The 16,955-nt window shown below is 41.5% G+C and overlaps 1 long non-coding RNA gene across 1 annotated transcript; it reads right to left on the reverse strand.

The window, feature by feature from the left end:
• Positions 1-1,289: 1,289 nt before the first annotated feature.
• Positions 1,290-5,916, reverse strand: LOC141370781 (uncharacterized). The gene is made up of 2 exons (XR_012375122.1): positions 5,794-5,916; positions 1,290-1,511 (listed from the first exon to the last, which is right to left on the reverse strand). It is a non-coding gene; the product is annotated as an uncharacterized lncRNA (long non-coding RNA).
• Positions 5,917-16,955: the final 11,039 nt, after the last annotated feature.

Below are 16,955 nucleotides of genomic sequence, written 5' to 3' on the forward strand. Positions count from 1 at the left end.
CTGTTGTTGAGCATTGACTCCAGCTCCCATTGATCAGATTCCAGGGCCTCAGGAATATCCTTCACGAAAGTCATAAACCCTAGACTCAGCATTTACAGACAAGTGCCATCTCTTTTGAATATTGCATTGTAGCTGGGCTCCAATCTCTCCTACTCATTGCCTCCCTCCTTCCCATTCTCAGGGGAAGATCAAGTCCCTTAGAAGATGACATCTCTAGCTCACCATTCAAAGAACTTCCATCCTCTGCCTCTTTGGAAATATCAAGAAAATACCCTCAATGAGGCTGTGCAGGCGAGGTAGCCCTTTCCCCCATGTTTTTGCTAAGTCTTGTTGATACCAGAGTTTGGGGGAAAGGAGATGGTAGAAGGAATCAGAGAAACAGGATATAGCCAAGGCTTAGGCAGAGGGTATCCCACCTTTTTGAAATTAACCATGGGGACACACTGAGGCTGTTTTGAAGCCCTCAGGCAAACACAAAGACAAAAGAACTCTGAAGGAACTAATTCTGAACAAGTTGTCCTTTATTGGAAATAGGAATATATTGTTGAATTGTTTTCTCCCCACCTCACCCTCACAGCTGGAATAATTCATATGGCAATAATTTCCATGGCTCCAGAAGCCTCAAGGGATGATACTGAAGATCAAAGGGGCTTTATCACTCATTTTTGTCATGGCTCCAAAAGGCATCTCCTAGGCTTCATGGCATTTTGCTGTGGAAAATATCTGAGAGAATGCCAGTCTCTCTCCCTCAGAGAACTCTATCAATTGCTACTTAAAGTGAACTTCTAAGAGCTGCATCAGCCCAAGTGTTGGTAAAAGTTGAAATGGAACCCTTACAAATTCATTTGTGAAGACAATTGGGAATGAAACAAAAGAGCTCAGGAGCAGTTGTGTGGCTCCATACCCACAACATAACCACCCTGGTAAGTACCAAACACAGCTTTCATTCCCCCCATTTCTAGTGAAAATTAAAAAAAAAATACATAAAGCATCACAAAGATGTTGGAATCAGAAAGACATTGACTCATTGATTCAAATCATGTTCCAGCTCCTTGTTATCATACCTCCTTAGGTAAGTTTCCTAACCCTTCTGAAGCTCCATGCCCTTATTTGAAATATAGGGTTAAATAATGTCACCTACCTCACGGTGTTATTATCCAATTGAAGTGAAATTATTAAAGTGTTGAGCATAGTGTCTGTCAAGTAGTTCATATGCAAAGCCTAGTTGTATGGATTAACAACTATTGTTACAATGATACTGCATAACAATCCACCCAAAACTCAGTAGCTTACAATGATTCACATTTATTTTTTCGTTCAAGAGTCTACAGGTTGAACATAGGTTGGGTTTGACTGGGCAACTGTGCTTGAGCTGTAGTTCAGCTGGACTTGGCTCCAGGATGCTTGTTGGGTTCAGTTCCGTTCCATTTGTGTTTATTCCATGGCCAGGGCTAAGAATCAATAGCTACCTGGACTGTGCTCTTCTCATGATGGGTCACTGGAGCATCATGCTAAGCCAAAAGACATAAATAAGCACATTTAAACCTTCTGCTTAGATCACACCTGCTAACATTCCATTGGTCAAAGCAAGTCACAGGGCAACCCCAACATAATGGGGTAAGGTAGATTTCACCCACTGTAGGATAGGGAAGGAAGTGAGTATTTGATAAACAATAATCTTGACTATCACACCATATTAATAATGCTATATTAATTTATTATTGTTGTTAATAATAGTAGTAATAGTAAAGAAAAATAATCATTGATTCATTCCACTGATTTTCTTTGGTTGCCAATCTGTGCCAGGGACTGCCTAGTCACTCTCTCAAGCAATATTAAGCTTTTCCCAATCATATAGTGATTTGGACGTGTGGTTTAAAGGATGACTTCAAAGACAATGACCTGAGTTGTGCCAATTATTTCCATCAGCTTGGAAATAGACAAACAGAAACTAAATGAGGGACCAAACGCGGTTCAGTCCTTGCTGTACATTGACTAACGCATTTACGGTTTTGGTGACTCCTTGGATATCTCTGAGCATTGGTTTTTCTAATCTAAAAAATGAAAAGATGTTTTATTCAGTTCCTCCCACTTTACTGAGTTTTTCCACACATGAAAAGACTTTTGCTTTGCACCAGTCTCATGCATTTTAGGCAGAACAGAAAAGCATTGAACATAGGCAACTGGCATTCATTAGAAGGAAGGCTGGCATCAAATTCCAGGTTCAGTTCAGCCACAAAATAACTCATGGACAATGGACATGATTCACAAAATGCATTGCTCAGCCCTTACCATGATGGCATAGATAACTTGAAGAGGCTATTCCGACACAAAACCAGGTGTCCTGTCTTAGGAATTCCCTACTAGACACAGCGGAATACATGGGGTAGAGGTAGGGGAGCTGCAGATGAAATATGAAGGAAAAAAGAAGCTCTTTGTCAGATGTTATTTGGCAATACAACCTTCTTGCTGTCTCTCATTCATTTTTCAAGCCTGAGAGAAGAAGAAGACCTATCAACTATCCCTGGATGACAGCTATCAACTCTACAGAAACATCAGATAGAAGATTACCTTACCAGGGTTGATCATCTCTGCTCCACAATTCTATTGGCTAAAAAACCAGAGGAAAAGAGCAAAAGCTAGAACCTGAAAAATTTAAGTTGAGCATGCAGGGAGGTTTCTCATCTTAGAAGGCTGATAAATATTGAAATATCTTAAGGTTTAGTTGACAGTTTGTCTCGCCCACTCTCTTGGTATGGAGAATGAAGGAGAGAAAAATGACTGGCATTTATTGTTAATAAGGAGCTGCTATCTCATTAAACACCACAAAAACCCAGCCAGGTAAGTATAATAACCTTATACTTTCAAAAAAGAATCCAGGATTGTTTGGGTTAAATGGCTTATTACCCCCAAAAATGTTATTAGAGAATGATGGGATTGACCTCAAACCTAGCCTCTGATTTTTCCACCATATTACAATTAGATCTTTAGGATATGCACACAGATTTCGAAAATTTTATTGCTTTTAGCAAAAAGCAGGGGGATAGACTAAATTAATGTTCACAAAGTCCCTTTCAGTCTCAGACATATGTGAGTCTATGATATACAGCAAATTATTTCCTCCGTGAGCCCAAACCATAGGCTACACTGGACATATTTTTCCCTTGTTTTCCCCTGTCAGCTCCTTGACTACCCCTCACAGCCATTTTGTAAGTCCTGATTGCCAAGCATTTATTTTCTTTCTCCAGTTTGTCTGGAGGACAGAAAACCCTGGGAAGGGGTTCTTGGGCTTTTGGTAGAAGGCACATGAAATATCTGTAATTATGGATTACATTTTTGTACCCAATAAATGGCTGAAAGAAGTCCTATGATAGAAACTTTTAGAAGATAATTGAATGTGTCAACTGGATCAAAAAATTATGTACTTGCTCCACCTCTGCAAACTGTGATAAATAGTCTATTGTCTGGAGAGTTTGCTTGGCATTTTATTTTGCATTGCAAAGTTATTGTAGCCCTTGTCTCTGAATTTTTGGTTAACAACTCAAAGAAACCCTTTAGACTAGAATTCATCTTGTAGATGCCAAATGCTGCATATAGTTACCTGGAAAACAACAGATTTTAATAATTCAAAACTTCAATTTATTTCTACCATTATCCCAGACAAAAGCAATGTATATATTTTTAACGAATTTATTGGTGAAAAATGCATTGTGTCTCATGCTTGAGTAAAAATTAGCATTTCTCTATCTGAATAATGAAGTGAGAGAAAAAACATTTTTTCTTCATTATTTATGTATCCATTTGTGTCCTTTGCATAATTGTCTCAAAACAGAAGCACCTTATTAAAATGGACAATCAATAGTAGCAATAGAATTCCCAAGCAGAAGAACAAAACAAAATATGAATTAAAATTTTTTATTAAGCTCCAGCAGTATATAGTGTGGCCTGACCAAGAAGAATCGAGGCTCGTTTAAACATTTATAAATCATAAAGAGCTGTAAGAGTAAATGGAAGTAAAGAATGCCCAAATCTAGACTGGGGTGAGAATTTTCTACGTTCAAAAGGAGAGGCAGAAATAACAAAAGGGAAGATCAATAAGCACTTCACATACAAATTAGAATTTCTCCAAAACTGCTTGACAGGCAAATGAACCAGGGGAAATACTTGCTCTAAACAGGACAAAGGGTGATATCCTTAATAAGAAAAGAGCTCATGCCAAAACTTAATAATAAAAGCATTAAGTTCCCCATAAATAAAAGGGGAAGGGAACAAAGACAATTTAAAACACAGGCATATCAATGGCTAATAAACATTTGATCATTTTTCAACTCTGCTCATTATCAAAGAAATAGAAATTGGAATAACAATGAGATGCTATTTTTAACCTATCAGATTAACAGAACTGTAAAAACTGAGAATATTCGATTCTGGAGATTGAGCTCAGTGACAGACACTCAACACAGCTGGAAGGAACACAAAGTGCTTCCAGCCCTGAGGAAGGAACATGGAGGATAGTGTGAGAGCCTTGGAAATATCTGTACCCCTTACCTCCAAAATTCTGTTTCTGGGATTCTAAGGCGGGAAATGATCTGAAATGGAAAAAGGATTGTCTGCCAAAGACATTCATCGCATTGCTGTTTGTAATATTAAAATATGGGGAATAAACGAAGTTTCCAAAAATGAGGGTGGTATTAAACAAATTAGAATAAAACATGCAGCCACTTAAATATTTGTAAAATATTTTAAGTAATCTCATAAAATTCCTGGTTTTCATGTAAAATATAGAGTGTAAAACGTTATATGTGCAGTCAAATGCTCTACCACTGAGCTATACCCCCTAGAGTGTAAAACGTTATATGTGGAATGAGATCAAAGGTATGAAATAATGGGAAAAAATGACCAGAGTGGATGATAATAAAATGTTAATAAAGGTTTTATCTGGCTGGTAAGGTTATGGGTAGAGTGACCTTATAATTTATTTTCCAAGAGGGGACACACCCAAATGTCTTGAGAAGGGACATATCAGGGACCATTCTTCTGCCAGTAAAGCCTAATGGGAATGTTACTTTTTATTAAGGTCCCTAAATATTTTTCAGGCAAGTACTACTTTTATAAAAGAGTTCTTTCTAATTATCAAAGTGATATGCACTCAATGTAGAAAATTTAGAGGACACAGAAAAAAAATGAAATTTGAGAAATTATACTGATGTAAATGGTGGGTAAGTAGTAGCTCATTTGTAGGTGGTTGGGAGAAGTGTGGCTGAGAAACCACTTGGGATGCGAAACACTGGAGAGCAGTGGGAGATTTAATGTTGGAGAAGCATGTACAAGGCCAGAAGGAGTTTTTGCAAAGGAGTGAGTTCCCTGACTCTGGACTCAGGCTGGTTGACTCCTTTGGGGGGTGTTCTTAAAGAGAACTGAAGGCTGCCTAAGAGACACCCACCCTGAGATCTGGGGTTCTTTGGAAGACCCGTCATGGACCAAACTCAGTCCCTAGCTTTTCTGCAGGATGGGGTCTAACCCGGAGACCTAGGGATGTGTGGGCAGGTCATTGCTGGCAGGAGCCCTGTGGAGCAGTGTATGGGTGGGGAGGGAGTAGGCGGAGCCAAAATCATACTCAGAACACTACCTTATATTTGAGTATACTCTTTTCAAAGTTGTTTTACATACCTATATAATTTTTAATGTGTTTTTTTTTATTGAATATGGAACATTCTCAAGATTCCAGAAATCCCTTATTCCCCCTCCTAATTGTAACCTCCTTTCCCCCCTGAAGGAGACCAATATCCTTACCTCTTCTTATTCCTCTGGGCTGTTCTTAAATTCTTCTAAATGGAATCATACAGTATACACTCTCTTAGGTGTGGCTTCCTTCATCCAACATTATACTTGTGAAATTTCTCCATGCTGTTACTTTACAGCATTTAATTCTCACAGGGACACCAAAAGGTAGGTTAAAAAGTGATCATCAGGTTGCCATGGAGACAAGGAAATAACCACAAAGAGACTGTGACTTGCCCAAGGTCACATAATGAGGGACCGGCCAATAAGTGGTACCTAGATCTCCAGGCTCTGGGTTAGCACCCCCGGAGAAGTATGGTTTTGTGCAGTGTGGGAACTGGGTTTACTCATATCTCAGCTCTCCTTTTCATCATTTTGGTGAGTTTGGGCAACTCATTTACCTTCTCTGAAACTTGCATGCCTCCCTTGTAAAATGGAACCCTGAAGTCAATGCCTCATGGGCCCTTAGTGAATATTTGTTAAGTGGATGAACAAATGAGTTTGGTTGTCAGGAGAAAATGAGATCATGTGTATAAAATCTAGTATGGTGCTTGGCACTTTTCTGGCTCTCAGCTAAGAACAGCTATAGGTGGCCTTGAAAAGGCAGTCTCATACCAGGGGAAGCTCCCTGTGCAGGACTAATTCTGATGCTTCAGTGAGAATGCATTAAAATATAAACACAATCATCTGGGAATTTGCAACGTCTGAATACTGGATGTTGTGCAGGTGACCTGGATGACCCACTGTACACTCAGTGTCACCTAGAAGGTCCAGTCTAGTGACAGCTCTTCTCATTAACCCTCTTAAAGGCTTTCAAAGTGTTTCTCGGACCCCCACTTGCTCCTGGCTTTGATGATATGGACACAAATGTCAGCTTTTCAAAGCTAATCTCTTCCTGAGTTTTTGACATGCATATAGTGCTGGTGAATTTGCAACGACCTCTGGGACAGCATAGCTTTGCTCAAGCGGAATGTAAGAGCCATCCAGCTGGCAGGCCAAGCTGAGAAATCCACGTTCATCTAAGTTAGTTTGTGCCTAAATGCTCTCTGGGGCTTTACTTATTTTTCAACTTGCTCTTGCTGTGAAAGTTCCATCTTCGAAATGTTAAGTCGCCGAGCCATAAAAAGATGTGACATGACCACAGCCAGCAGGCAATGTCAGTTGGTATGTGTGGCGCTAGCTGTGGGGAGTTTGGGGATGGATTTCTGAATATTGTGGCATCCTATCCTTTAATATATAACAGTTATCTCGACATTTTATTGAGCACTTAGTATGTGTCAGACTCTGGTAGCTACTCTCTCAGTTAATCTTTATAATGACTCCCATGAGTTAGGATTATCATCATCATTTTATAGAGAAGGAAACAGAGCCAGAAATGTTAAATAACTTTTTCAAGGTCAAATAATTCCTAAGGGGCAGAGATGGGTTGGGAGCCTAGTGCTGCCTGATTTCAACGCTAGTTCTTCCTTCTGTGACTTGAAGCAGGGATGAGGAGATTCTAACGAGAGAGGTCTGGAATGTGAGTCCCAGGGAAGAGATGCAATCTGACCTTACTGATATGTGTGGTTCTATACGAGGGGGCACCATTCTTTCTCCAGAGTCCAAATAACTGAATCATTAAAGAATACGGCCTGCCCTGGCTAGAGGGAAGCAGATGTTAGCACACCTGCCAAGAAGGAGGTCAAGAGCTTTGTCCTTGACCCCACGCCATATCTGTTCAAAACAGGCTGCCTGCCAGCACTCTGGAGAAATGGATACAGCTTTCCAGATTTTTCTTCTACCACCAAGGGGAGGTGCACTTTGTCGGTCTATCTGGGTTCTTTATTTAGTACACCACTTCTGTTCTGCCAAAACATCCGCTCCAAATGTGAGTGCTTAAAATAATGATCATGATATAAACAAAACAGCAAATGCACCCTTAGGTAGCCTCCAGTAGTGAGGAAGGAAATATAAACATTGCTTTCCGTGAGAGTCAGGCCCTGCTGCACCTTTGAGGTAAGAGACATGTCTCTGTGCGCACCCCCCTTGCTCCTTCTCCTTTGTCTTTAGAGCCACTTTGGTCTTTAATGTAACCTCTGTCCAAATTGGCACTTAAGCCCCAAATTCATTCTTCCTTTTTATATCTACCTCCCCACCATCTCTCCCCAGCCATCTCTCCCCAGGGCCACTTGCACCACCAGCCCAGACTCTATTCCCACCGTTGTCCCCATAATTGATTCTCCTCAAAGCCGCCAGCCTGTCATTTCAAACACACAAATCACATTCTGTCTGGGGCAAAGTTTGTTTTCCAAATCAGCTACGCTGATACATCTCCTTCCATGTGTTCTTACAAGGTGATACTGAGGCTCCTCCATCAATAGTAGAGTCTATATTCTCTCCCCTTGATGCTGGACAAGTTTGGGGAATGGCCTCCATGAGTAGAACAAAACAGATGTCCAAAACTAAATTAGAAAAGGCAATATAAGCTACCACTGGGCTCTCTCCTGGGAGGCTGTCCTGGTAATCCAGCCACCCTATTTTGAGGAAGCCAAGCAGGCACACAGAAGGGCCAGGTGCAGTCCACCTGAGGTCCCAGAGGAAATGCAGCATCGCCCACCGGACATGAGTGATTAAGCCTTCGAATGACTCCTGATCCCAGCCTTGGAACTGCCCCAGCTGCCCCAAATGGTGCAGAGATGAGCTGACTCCACCAGACCCTGCCCACAGGACAGATCTCTGAGCAAGACAGATGTTGTCATTGTGTTAAGACACTGAGTTTAGGGGAGGTTTGTTATGTAGCAATAGGAAACCAGAACTCCATCAGTCCTTTGCTTGAAAGCCTCTAGTTTTCTCTGTGCCAGATGAAGAAACTCCAATGTCCTCACTTTGGTCTACAAAACTGTGCATGATCTAGTCCCTGACAGCCCATCCCATTTCTTCAGCCCTGTGCTCACTGCACAGCAACCACACGCTTCTTTCTCCCCATTGAACCCACTGGACTTGTACTGACCTCAAGGCCTCTGTTCTTGTGGTTCCTTCTGCCTTAATGCTATTCCCTGGATACTGGCATACCTGGATTCTGCTCATAATTCAGGTTCTAGTTCAAATATTGCTTTCTTCACTGATTACCGAGGACTCACTTCTGGGTCTCTTCAGATTAGGGGTCACATATACAAGATTAGATGGTTATTTTGACATTTTTCCCCCAGCCATGGTCAGCTGCAGAGAGGCAGGCATATAACAGGTGCAGAGTAGAATTTAAACAGGGTTGGAGATGTGTCAGGTGAATTCACTGTTCATGACCCCTTTGAAAGTGACTCTGTATCAGTAATTACTACTCCCCCCAGAATCTCTGAGGGTGTTTTTCACCAAGACTATATACTAATGTTGAAAGAGTCACAGTCTCAAAGATGTGTTTATTAGGTGCTGTTGAACTATTTTTTGGCTCACCTGAAAGAGAATAGAAATTCCATGGCTCTCTTCAATCATCTTCAATTCTTTATTCTTTCAAAATGTATTTATTGAGTGTCCACTATGAGTAAGGAGGCTATATTCTAAGGGGAGGGACAAATACTAAACAAAGAATAAAATAAAGTTGTCAGCATGTGATAATATAGGAGGGAAGCAGGAGGCTTGGATGAAATGTATCAGTTAGCCATGCAGTTATCCATGGAAGAGTGTCCCAGGAAGAAGGAACAGCAGGTGCAAAGTGCCCAGTTTGTGAGTATGTGTGGCATACTCATACTCAGGGATTAGCAAAAAAGACAGTTTGACTGGGATGCCATGAGGAAAGAGGTAGGGTTCTAGAAACCATGGCTACGTCTTATATGGACTTGTATATCAAGAACTTTTGCTCATGCTCTGAGGGAGATGGGAAATACTACTTGGCTTCAAAGAGAGTGTGACATACATTCTGGCTGCTGGCTAAGGAGAGGCAGCAGAAGGACAGAGAAGAAGCAGGAAGACACACTGGGAGCCTCTTTCAATGATCCAGGAATGGGCTGACAGAGGCTTGCATGAAGGTATTAGAAGCTGGGATAGTGATTAAGTGGGTGTATTTTGGATATATTTTAAGCATAGAGCCAACATTTGCTAATGGGTTAGATTTCCACGGTGAGAAAAATGGTGTCAATGGTGACTCCAAGTTTTTAGCCTGACCCACTGTGAGAATGGAATTGCCTTATACTGCCATGAATGAGATAGTAAGAGGAGCAGGTTTGGAGAAGATAATCAGAAGTGTCAGGAATCCTGTTTTGTACAGGTTATGGTTGAAATGGCTCCATATCTATTGACATCCAGGTAGATATATTGTACAGGCAGCTGGATACATGAGTATAGCTTTCAGAGAAGATTAGTCTAGAGATATAAATTTGGTAGTCACCAGAGCATAAATGGTATTTACAATCACAAGTCTAGAAGATCTCACTAAGAAGTGGATAGAGAAAAGGGGAAGAAGTCCAAGAAGTGAGACATGGAGATTTCCAACATTTATAGGGATGATTGACCAATGAGGTGGGAGATCAGAGTGGCATGTAGAAAGCTAAGAATGTGCTTGGCGGGGCACCTAGGTGGCTCAGTAGGTTAAGCATCCAACCCTTGATTTCAGTTCAGTCATGATCTCAGGGTCCTGGGATCCAGCCCCACATCATGTTTCACAAGCAGCAGGGAGTCTGCTTAAAGATTCTCTTTCCCTCTCCCTCTGCTCCTCCCCCTGCTCGCTCTCTCTCTCAAATAAATAAACAAAAAAATCTTAAAAAAAAAGAAAAGAATGTGCTTGGAGAGAGAGGGAGCAATCAACTGCTTGAAACACTGATGGACAGAGTAAGATGCATGTTGAGAATTGCCTATGTTGCATTTGGAGATGAGAAAGTAATCGGCATCCTTGACAGAAGCTATCTCGAGGCTGGAGAGTGGATGAAAACCTCAATGACATTGGGTTCGGGAGAAGATAGGAGAAAAGGAAATGAAGACAATGACTTTACTCTAGGGCATTTTTCCTGGAAAAAACGGGTACAGATTCCTGAAGAGGAGGGATGTGGGGCAAGTGACAGGTTTTTTTTTTTTAAATATAAGAAACTTTAACATGTTTGTACACTAATGAAGAAGAGTGAGGAAAGTTGATGATACAAGGTAGAGAGGAAACAACAGATAGATCCCCAAGGGAGGAGTTGGCGAGAGAAAGGAGAAAGAAAGTCAATCAATAGAAACAAGAGAATATGAGATGTCTATGTAGGTTGGCAGATGAATATAGTGAAGAGAACACATAAAAATTAATTTCTGATTGCTTTTATGATGTACAAGGAAATAGGAAGCAAGGTAATTATTTGGGAATGAAAATTGGAGAGGAGATAAATAACATAGGTTGGGAAGAAGGAAAGTCAACCAGGAGAGTGGATGAGTAAATGGATTAGGGAAATGCGGTGGGATTAGGGAAATGTGGTGGGATTAGTGACAACACTAATTAGCGTTGGTTAGTGGTTAAACATTTAAAGTTAGATCAGTCAGTATAACATTTTCCATGTTCAGCTGCATACATGGACTATGTATAATGCTGGATTTAAACAGGTGTAAGTTTTCTTGGGTGCTATGAACTGAGTTGTGTCCTCCCACAGTCCATATGTTGCAGCACCAATCTCCAAAGTGACTGTATTTGGAGAAAGCAGTTTTAGGTGGTAATTATGGTTAAATAAGGTCATATGTGTGGAGTCCAAATCTGATAGGATTGGTGGTCTTATAAAAAGAAAAAGCATGAAAGAAATTTCCTTCTTCCTACGCATGCACCAAGAAAAGGCCATATGAGCACACACTGAGATGGCACTGCCTGAAACCTACCAGGAAGAAAGCTCTCACCAGGAATCAAATGCACTGGTACCTTGATCTTGGACTCCCCAACCTCTAGAACTGTGAGAAATAGATTTCTGTTTTTAAGTCACCCAGACTATGGTATTTTTTATTGTAGCCTGAGCTAAGACATCAGGTGAGTATGATAAAGGAAAGAGAGCCAAGGTTATTGAGGGTGTGTAAAAGAGAATGCTTATGATCACAGCCCATGGAAACTAGATTAGGTGAGAAGAGAGTGATGATGATGTGGGGTGAAGGGTAGTACAACTGTTGAATATGATCAAAGCAATGAATTATGGATCTAAATTTATCTAAGAGTCCATAGAGTCTGGTACTTGATGGGGATAAAGTGGAAAGATTGGAGGCGACAGTCAGGAAGTAGGATGTGTTCTGTAAGATCACAGAGGTGGTACGGTAATTGATGATAACAAAGTCTAGGGTGTGATCAAGGATGTGAGAAGCTGGTTTATTTGAGGATAAAAGTTTGAGAAACTGAAACTCCAGAGTGTTAGATTGTCTTTGTGAATAATGGAATAATCAAGAATTATAGAAACTGTTGAAGTGAGTGGCCATAAGCACAGTGCTTACATCTTCAAAGAATGAAGAGGGATGTGGGGCCATACCAAAGAAGAGCAGTTTAAGTGATTTCAAGAAGGTGGGGTGTGAATAGTGAAGCCTGAAGGGTAATCTTCAAAACTATGGGTTGTTAGGGAGAGGGAAGAACAGTAAAGTGTCAATGAAGACTAAGGATGTATATTATATCCTCCTTAGAGATATCTCTATCATCTACTTATCTGTCAATCATCTATTTCTCTACATCTACCTGTCTCTCAACTATCTTTATCTATTATCTATCTATCTATCTGTCTATCTATCTATCTATCTATCTATCTATCTATCTATCTATCTATCATCTATTTATTTATCTATCATCTATCTATCTATCATCTATTTATCTATTTATCTATCATCTATCTATCTATCTATCTATCTATCTATCTATCTATCTATCATCTATCTATATCACCTGTCTATCTATCTGCCATCTATCTAAGGAAGTTATATAGAGATCCTCAGACTTATCCAAGGATGGATATAAGAGATATATATATAGATATATATATATCTATATATATCTTCCACCACCAGGCTCACAGAGGTAGAAGGAAGGGGAGGGAAAGCAGCTGCTTCTTGAGAGATCAGCAGAGAAATGTGAGTCCATAGAGAGCTAAGTTTCAGTTGGGCAAACATGAAAGGCACATTACAGGAGACGCTGATGATGAGATGTTGCTAATGGCTGCCCAGAGTTCTTGAAGCACAGAGAAAGGGGTCAGGATTTGGGGGTGGCATTGGGGTTAGATTAGGGCATGTGTTGGGCTTTATAGGCATTAGTGTCAAGCTAACAGGGGGAACTGAGAGCCTGGACTTCTTCTGAACGCCGACTCAGAATGAGGAAAGGGCATTCTGGAATTAGTCACAAAATGCATGGTATCTGTGTTTGACCCTGCTCCCAAACCCATTCCCTGCCCTTCTTTGCCCTTCTCTGTGTCCTGAAGCCTACTTTCCTTGCAGGTTGTACCATCTAGGCTACTTTTTCTCTTGACTCCCAGTTGGCTCTGGCTAGTGGGAAGATCTAGCAAGAGATCAGGAGGCTGGAGGAGCTGGAGGTCAGTATTTTTCCTCTGCTTCCTCCCTGCCTTCTCGCAATTCTAGCAATGGCCGCCTTCTTCTGAGTGCCATTTCTATGGCAGCCCCTCTTCTATGGCCCCAGTTCATGCTGGTCAAGGGTTGGTGATTCTTCTGCCTGTGCTTGTCCCTTGATAATCACCATCCTTGTTGGTTCTCACATCTCTGCTCACACCTCATCCAACAAACCCTTCATTAACTCCCCAGTTGAGTGACCCATTGGTTCATGCCCAGACCGTGGTGGTCTTAACTTTGGCTGCAAACAGGTGTGCCTGCTTCCATATGTCCAGGTGTGTCCAGGGCAGTTCTGGCTTACATGATTTATACCAGTGTAATTATTAATATCACTCCCTTTCACTCTCAAAAGTATTCGAGTTTAATTCCAGTATTCCAGATTAATTATATAGTCACCCTACCTCTGGTCCCCTCATTCTATGGTCCCAAGTACCTGTAAATCTGCATCTTCAAATAACCTTCTCTCTGGCTGGAGTCTTCTTAATCTCTTACAGTCTTTCCTGTGAGCTGAGACGCTAGGTAGCTCAGAAAGGGAGAAGGGAGAGAAGAGCCCAGCCTGGTCTTAATTTTCATTCTTTTAGCACAGCAGGCTAAAAGCAAATGAGACAACAGAGCTCATCTTGTTTATGATTTACATTTTTCCATGCTTAATCATGTATAATGAAGAGACACTTCCCTAGGGTCATTGGCTCATTAGCTCCTTATCCTCCCTTATTTTAGATACATACAACGTCAACCCAAATAAGGTGGCACAGGTGAACTGAGAAACAGCAAGTGGCTTTGCAATCTTGGACAAGTTAAACTAATCTCTCTTGGCCTTGATTTCCTTCTTTGTAAATGGGAGGATTAATTGTACCTACTCAACAGGGTAACTAGGATTCAATGAGTTAATTCATAAAGAGGTGAAATAGTGCTGACACATAGTATGCACAATGCAACTGTAACTTTACCACACACGTGCACACAAACACACAATGATAGGGGAAAGTGTGTATGGGGGTGGGGATGAACACTTGCGTAGCAGAGAGAACGCAACTCTGCTTTGCTAAGGAACACAGCACTGGGGCACTAATGCAATATGATGTTACAGATCACTGTAGTTTGTTGAAACGAGGGGTTATTTCCCTTCTGGACAGGGTATGGTTTCCAGAAGGGAGAAGAGGAAATTTGTGCTTGCTTCAGTTCAAGTCTCTTCAGAGAAATCCAACTTTGATCTCCCACAGACTCCCACTCTGGGAAATGTGGAACAGCTTCTAGCAGCCTGGACATAGTTTTAGATTTTGTCCATGCTAACAAAATGAATGAAATCAGTGTTTATTTTTATGATCTGACATAAATTCTGGGCAGGGGCAGGGGTTGGAGGAGAAGGGTATATCAAATGGGTCTAACCAGAAGACAGAGATCATGTAATCATTTAGACGGTGGAAGTATAATATGTGTAATTGTTAAGCTATGATCAGAGAGCAGCTATAAAGATGGAGGGAAAAATTCTAAAGGGAACCCTGGGTCTGAGGGAGAATACTCTTAGAAGGACAAACATGGGAAGAGGTTCTGATGTCATTGGAGAAGCTGTGGCTGGAGACCAGTGGGTGGCAGAAAAGCTCACTGGCTTGCAGGAACCGTGGCTGATCCACAGTCACTGGGTAAGCAGGAACAACTCTCAAGTCAAGGCTGGTGGAAGGCATGCAGAGGGAGTCCGGGCCCCTGTGGGGGTACATGGCCTGGAGTGCATGGTGTCCACATCAGGAGGGCAGGAAACAACACCCCCCAGGGCTAGTGGGTGTGTATGCAAAAGGAATCTACAGGGGCACTGCTATGGAGGGGAGCTGGAGAGCCCTCTCTCTACAGAAACCTAAAACACCTCTGTGTATGGCTTAGGCTGGTCCAGATTCAGGTGCGGCCATGAGCTCCCTAGAAGGTCAATTCTGGGGTCATTAGGAGATAGCTCTTACTCTCCTATTTCTCTATTAGATGAACTATCCCAATTTCTGACAACTCTTCCTTCTATAGCATTACGATCCTGGCCACATTGACTGAAAACCCTCCTTGGCTCTATCTGCTACAATATGCCAGAGGTATCATACTGGTAAAAAAAATAACCAAAACAAACAAACAAACAAGTTTCCTGTGCCCAGATAGAAGAGTTTCAGAGAATTTTTGTTAGCTTTTCTAGCAACTATACAAATGTTGTATTTAAGTTAATGCATTTGTGCCCCAAACACTAATCACTTCCATGCAGATAAAACTCACCTTACCTCTAGTTATTATGGATATTATAGGCTTTCAAGCGATCGGAAAATAGACTTTGTGTTTTTATAAACACAATATTAAAGACTTGGAAATGTATTATGAGGTAAGCATTTCTTTGAGTCACATCCATTTTCTGACTCATTACCAGGAGGGGTCATTAGATAATCTGATGACATCGGGTAAATCTATTTCTCGAAACGGTTCTCCTGGGATAAACAGATACTCGTCATTCTGGTCGCTGTGGTATCTCTAACTCTCAAAATGACTGATGGACCATCATATTATTCCATGGGGATGAAGTGCCTCGGCCCTGGGGTTGGCTTTTGGTTTCCTTAGCAACTCTCTCTGGGGGACTCCACGGCAGCCACATTTACTCAAAGTCAGGATTCTAGCAACAACAAAAAATGACAGTATTTCAATTGAGATTTTTATACACCTAAATTAACTTTGCTCCAGAGAGATGCATTTTGCATTGCTGTCATTTTTTTTTAGTTTGTGTGCTACTTCTCATTAGAATAGCAAATTCTACCCTCCCGAGAAGAGTTGGCTGGGAGGGGAGAAAGCTGGGGCTAGAGATTAGAGAGGCTTAATAACTGGAGTCCCAAAGAGGAAGTGGTTTTCTCTTAGCTCCAGTTTCCCATATAGCCCTGAGGGGAACTAATTTAGAATCTAAGCAAGCCCCATCAAATACATGGTCTCCTTAGTACCGTGTTATTTATTCCAAGGAGAAATAACTTAGTCTTTCCCATTGTTTTTACAGAAAAGCTGGTCTCTGTGTGAGATTTATTACCATTTCCTACCAGGGTTTCTGAAGCTTGGCACCACCGGTAATTTGGATCAGATAATTGTTGGGTGGGGGGGTCAGGGAAGGGTTGCCTTGTGTACTGGAGGATGTTTAGCAGTATCCCTTGGCCTCTACCCAGTAAATGCCGGTAGATGCCCTCCCCCCCGGGGACAACCCAAAGTCTCCAGACATTGCCAAATATCCCCTGTGGGGGCAAAATGACTCCAGTTGAGATCCAGTTTTCCAAAGGAAAGTTGTCATGCGATCCCACGAATAACTCATTGTCATTCTTCCTATATCAGTCTTCTTTTCAGCTTCCCGAACTAGATGAACCGTGCTCCAAGTGCTTGAGAGCCCATGCCCAACACACCCACTAAAGAGAGCGATGCTCTATTTGCATATAATTTTGCGAGTACCACTGTAGCATTGATGTCCTTGTTAGAGGTGATTTGACCTTCCTTCTGGCCTCCATCATTTCCCATCTCTGCCATAGCTACCCACTATCACACCCCATATTTTTTTATGAGAGTATGCATGTCACATGGAAGGCAGTAACACCTCCCAGCCCCAAGACATGAAAGCTAAAGGCATAATAAAAATAAAATGAGAGAAGGAGTCA

This window comes from Callorhinus ursinus, unplaced genomic scaffold, assembly GCF_003265705.2.
Source record: "Callorhinus ursinus isolate GAN/ISIS: 27379988/994484 unplaced genomic scaffold, GSC_fseal_2.0 scaffold45, whole genome shotgun sequence".
Taxonomy (NCBI): domain Eukaryota; kingdom Metazoa; phylum Chordata; class Mammalia; order Carnivora; family Otariidae; genus Callorhinus; species Callorhinus ursinus.